This window comes from Chrysochloris asiatica, unplaced genomic scaffold (genome assembly GCF_000296735.1).
Source record: "Chrysochloris asiatica unplaced genomic scaffold, ChrAsi1.0 scaffold00313, whole genome shotgun sequence".
NCBI classification, from domain to species: domain Eukaryota; kingdom Metazoa; phylum Chordata; class Mammalia; order Afrosoricida; family Chrysochloridae; genus Chrysochloris; species Chrysochloris asiatica.
This window is the reverse complement of record NW_006408831.1, coordinates 1,315,902-1,321,901: the sequence shown is the minus strand read 5'-3', so window position 1 is coordinate 1,321,901 and position 6,000 is coordinate 1,315,902.

Genomic DNA, 6,000 nt, shown 5'->3' with positions numbered 1-6,000 from the left:
TGAGAGAGATGAGGCTTTCCGCAACTTTCAGTTAAACAGCCATGTGGCCCAGTATTCCGTGTTGTTGTTGTTGGAGCTCCTCACTACACGTCTCGCTGCTTGAAGTTCTCACTGCTCAAAGTAGTGTATATAGAAAGAATTTTCAATTGCCTTCTTTGCTTGTTCTGTCTATTATCAATTTCCAAATTAAAATCACATGCTGATATACTGAAGATGATTTAGTATCTATTAATTAATTTTCTTTTCTGTCTTTAATACATCTGTTGTTTTCTGACAAGGAAAATGAGTGACAGGGATAATTGCTAAACATGTTTTTACTTCAAGTACTCTATTATCATTGACTGAGATTGTTCTACAATAAATTCACCAAAACTAGCTTACGTTATTAATTTCCACTGAGTAGGTTCCGACTCATAGAGTCCCTATATAAGGTTTCCAAGGAGTGGCTGGAGGACTTGAACCACCAGCCATGCAGATAGCAATCTCATGTTTATCCTACAGCTTGACACCAGATCTCTTTATGGAATACAGACCTGGTAGCATTCCGTTCATCCTTTTGTTTCTTTAGCTATAGAATCCTGCTTGCAAGATGGATCCCACTAATGAAGTTCTACCCAGTTGACATCATGACTTTCATATACAACATCGAAGTTACTTAGGATGTCTTGTGTCCTGTTTTCAGAAGAGGCAGTAGACTTTGGGTAGATTATGAATGCAAAAAATTATGAACCAATACATATACTATATAATCCTAATGTGGCACTGTAGGATAAGCACTGGACCACAAGGTCAGTTTGAACCACACAGTTGGTGGTTCTAACTTACTAGCCACTCCTTGGAAACCCTACACAGGGTCACTGTGAATTGGGACCAACTCAATGGCACTTAACAATAACAACAGCATATATGATAGACATTTTCTTTTTAAAGCTCACTTTTCAAATTCTTTGAAGGGAACTAATATAACCTAGTAAGGAGCTCTGGTAGCGTAGTGGTTACGAATTGGGCTGCGAACCTTAAAGTCAGCAGCTCGAAACTACCAGCTGTTCTGTGGGAGAAAGATTAGGCATTCTGCTCCCGTAAAGATTTACAGCCTCGGAAACCCTGTACAGGGTCGCTATGAGTCGGAACCGACTCCACGGCACTTAACAACAACAACAAGCATAACTTAGTAGATGCACTGTTAGGGTAACCATCTTGGAGACAAACAAACCTAAGTCTGTATCCTAGCAGTTTTTTTGCTTTGTTTTTTTACTGCCTGTTTATGGGCAAGTTACTTTACAGTTCTGATATTCAGTTTTTAAATTTAGGGACAATTTTAGAGCCCCTTTTATAAAATGATTTGAGAAAGAATTCATGGTGTTCACAAAAGCATTTAGCATCCCATTCAGTCAGCCAATGTTTATTGAGCACCAAATATGTGCAAGGCACTGTGCCACACTCCTTTCTAACTCCTGCTCCTTTAGGTCTCAGCTTGAATAGCACTTTCTCAGGAAAAGTTTCCATGAATCCTGGCTGTTTGATTCAGGTCGTCTGAGAAGTACTGAGACACTGGATGATGAAAGTGGGGAGGAATCACAAGCAGATAGGGAAAGCCTCACTCCAATGCAGACCTGACATCTATGAAAGGAAATGAAAAAGGAAGGAGAATTAGGTAGAGTCTTAAAAGTACAGAGCTAGTCCAAGTAAGTTTCTGTCTGGCCAGTGGGGAGTCCCTGAGCTATGGTGGTTTTCCTCTACAGGAATCCTGCAACCTGCAGTAAAAGACGTGCACCAGTATTGCCACTGTGCTCAGCCATTAGTAGGTCTCAGCTCAGAAGTGCAGTAGATCTAGAAAGGCAATAGCTGGGGCTGTCAGTCAACTGACTATCATGCTCCCCATTATAGGTTCGATCCCCTAGCTATTTGCTCTTATAGCAATCTGGATTTCTCTTTTCACAGCTATCAACATTAAAATTGAAATTTCGTTTTCAAAATTCTTATAAGGGTCTCTGAACTGTACGCTACATGAGAGTAGGAACTATATCAATGTTGTTTACACTGTATCCTCAGAACTTATATCATGTTATTGTTGCTGTTAAGCACTTTAGAGTAGGAGCCAACTCATAGTGACCCTGTTTCTGAGGAGTTCTATATCATAGAATACCATTTTTACTAGAAGATTTCCTGACAAACTGGTTTGGCAGACATTTTCTCAAAAATAAATGAAATGAAGCTGTCAATTCATAGAAAACAACTGTTATATAAGTGAATTTTTTAAAAAAAAGCTTTTATTATGAATTTAGTGATAGTTTACATGGGAGAACATCGGGTTTGCACTCAACCAATCGTATTTTGTTTCATTGCAATGATTACAATCCCCTCCATGCACCATTGGTTAACAGTGCTTGCTTCTATTCTCTCTCTCTCTTTTTATTTTATGTACACAAAAAAACTCAAGAATATATAATTGTGTAAACAACCAAAGGACACATTTTGCAAGCCAGCCTCCTGGCTGCCAACACACAGCCTTTCTCTTTTCAGGAGTGGAGAGTCCTCAGCTGCTCTATCTCTCCATGTCATCATCTCTGCCTCTGTTTCTGGTGTTGCTGCTTCTCTGGTTAGGAGCCCACGTTCCACTCATGCTGTTCCTTCCTGATGGTCCTAGGGTCCTCTGTTCCTGGAATTAAGATTAACTACTCCTTTCTTTTTATTGTATATATCTTCTACCTTTACAATTGTAACAATTAGTCATGATAACGATTACTCCCTATTGAATCAAAAGAATCCTATCCCCATCTCCTTTCACCGGACACATCTAGACAAAATGAAAATTATTCAGTGGAGATTCTACATCCCTCCCCCCAATACTCACTCTGAAACTAATCTCTCTCTTGAAAACTTGTAAGCCAGCCACTTCATGCCTTTATAGCCTCCCCATTTTAGGTAGCCAATGTCTAAGTTGCCTGTCCCTATCAACCCTGTGTACAGAGGGGATAGGCTTAATCCTCATGTGAGGACACCTTCCCTCTCAGTTGGTATTTTGAGCAACTACATCCATAAGCAAAGGTCAAGTTCATCAAATTGTAGCAATTTACATTTGCTTCCTGTATCAAACTTCTTTATCTTCCTGTAGTTGAGTTCTGAACATCAAGCTATCCAAGCTAGGTCACATGGGTATTAGCTGCTAGTTTGGATGTTCTTACATGCCTCCCCCCCTCCCTCCCCCCCACACACTTTATATCAGCTGGATACTTCACTTTTAGCTCTAGCCCCAGTGGCTAGGTTAGTGTCCAAGGGTTCAGCACTTCCCAAGTCTCCCCAGACATCGGACCAACCAGCCCTTCCTCTTCTCTCTCTCACCTCAAGGTTGACAGGAGTCTATGCTATGGAACATGGTCGAACTCAGCCCATGTCTTCATTGCTGCCTTTCCCCCACTTCTACTCACAAGTAGACAATAATGGTCACCAGTGAGCTTACACCCCTCCTTTTGTGTTCCTTTTGAGTTTCAGTCTTGGAAGGAGGTTTGTCCTGAAGGGACTTGATGGCTTGCTTTGATGGCTCCCAGGCAAACAACTTGCTTGTTCTTGTAATAGCCAAACAGTCTTTTTGTTGTTTTGTTTTTCCACTCTGCTGGTCTTTCTTTCAAGAAGTATCTTCTATTTGTCTAGCCGTACCAGATTCTATTTCTGCTAGTCCTCTCAAGTAGGAATGTCCGACCTCAGAAGGTTCTGGATGGGGCTCAGGATTCCACCTAAGGCCCCATACTCTACAAAGACTTAACAAGAAATCTGTTTCACTGGTTAAATTCCAGTACCCCTTTTAGCTAATCCAATCAGTTATAGGCCGAAGATGGGCTTACAAATTTTCTGTTATATTTCCCAATATTCCTTTTTGTTCCACTTAAATGTCTATTTTACAATAGTATGTGAGGGAAACCAATATTCACAAGATAGTCAAGCACCTTAACATTATTTCCCCTCTTGTACTCACTCAAACTGTATCACAGAGCCCTGTTGTTCCAAGGTTGAGCATACATCACTATTTACCTCTGTCCCATTTAGCCCATGCAAACCTACATATATGTTTCCCTTATCTTCCTTGTAATTGAATTTATAAGCAACAAATAAAATTTCACAAAAGTTGTAATGGTCACTATAAGCTTGTCAGCTTCCCAACACTTAAACATTTTTCTTATGTGATCAGTAGTTTATTAACAAATGTGAGTCTTTGATATTATAGAATGAAATATGTTAACATTTGGAAGATCTGTATAACTCAGTGAGTAATATTTCCAAATGACCATAGTTGTTGTTATTAGGTGCCGTCGAGTTGGTATCGACTCATAGCAACATTATGCACAGCGGAATGAAATACTGCCTGGTCCTGTGCCAACTTCACAGTCGTTGCTATGTTTGAGACCACTGCTGCTGCCACTGTGCCAATTCATCTCATTGGGGGTCTTCCTTTTTTTCATTGACCAAACATGATGTCCTTCTCCAGGGACTGGTCCCTCCTGTTAATATGTCTGAAGTATGAGACATCCTGGCTTCTAAGGAGCATTCTAAGATTACTTCTTCCAATTCAATATTGTTTGTTCTTTTGGTTTTCCATGGTATGTTTAATATTTTCCAACACTGTAAGTCAAATGCATCATTTCTTCTACTGTCTTCTTTATTCACTGTCCAGCTTTCGCACGCATATGAGGTTATTGAAAATACCATGGCGTAGGTCAGGTGAACCTTAGTCCTCAAACTGATGCCTTTGCCCATCACTTTACCACTCATCCGTCAATTTGCCATACTGTGGTAGTTTGCATTTTGCTGTAATGCCAGTGATATTTTAAATACCAGCAGGGTCACCCATGGTGGATAGGCTTCATATGAGCTTCCAGACTAAGACTAACTAGGAAGAAGGAGAAACAGATTACTTCCAAATATGTAGTCACTGAATGACCACTGTTGTTGTTAAGTAATGTCGAGTTGCTTGTGACTCACAGTGACCCTGTATAGGGTTTCTGAGGAATGGTTGGCAAGCTTGAACCCCTGACTTTGTGATTCAAACCAACTTTGAAGTCCAGTGCATTGACCTACAGCATCACATCAGGATGTTACAAAATCACACATGTTTAAAGAGATTTATTCAAAGTGTAAGAGGGCCATCTAAGGTGCATTTATTGCTCTCTCCCTATTTGAATGAAAGAAAAATTAAGGAAATCAAAGCTCCATGGCAACAATTAGTCCAAAGGACTTATGGACCACTTAAACGTCAGCCTCCACAAACCTGAGACTAAATGAACTAGACAGATTTCAGTTACCACCGCTGACCACTCTGAAAGGGATCACAATAGTGATTCTGTATGTTGTTGTTAAGTACTGTGGAGTTGGTTCTGACTCACAGTGACCCTGCACAGGGTTTCCGAGGCTGTAAATCTTAATGGGAGCAGAAAGCCTCATCTTTCTCCTGCAGAACAACTGGTAGTTTCGAACTGTGGATCACAATAAGGATCCTGTATAGAGTGGGAGAAAAATGTAGAACAAAACTCACAAAAATCATAAAACCATACTTACTGGTCTGACAGAGACTGGTGAACCCCACAAGGCTGTAGTCCTTAGTCCCCCTTCAAGCCTGACACTGAACACTTCCCCATGGCTCAACATTTAAGCAAACAATGTTGTGACTTTTGTTACATGCTGTTGGATCTGTTTCAACTTGTAGTGACCCTATACACAATAGAATAAAACATTATCCAGTCTTGCACCATCCTCACAACTTTTAAGGTTAAGCCCATTGTTGCTGTCACATTGTCAATCCATTTCTTTGGGGTTTTCCTCTTTTTCACTATATGCTCCAGTTTACCAAGCATGATGTCTTTCTTTGTAGACTGGTTCTTCCTGACACCATATACAAAAAAACGAGCGATAAAGTCTTGCCATTCTAAGGAGCATTCTGGTGGCACTTCTTCCAAGACAGATTTGTTTGTTCTTCTGGAAGCCCATGGTACATTCAATATTCTTCTC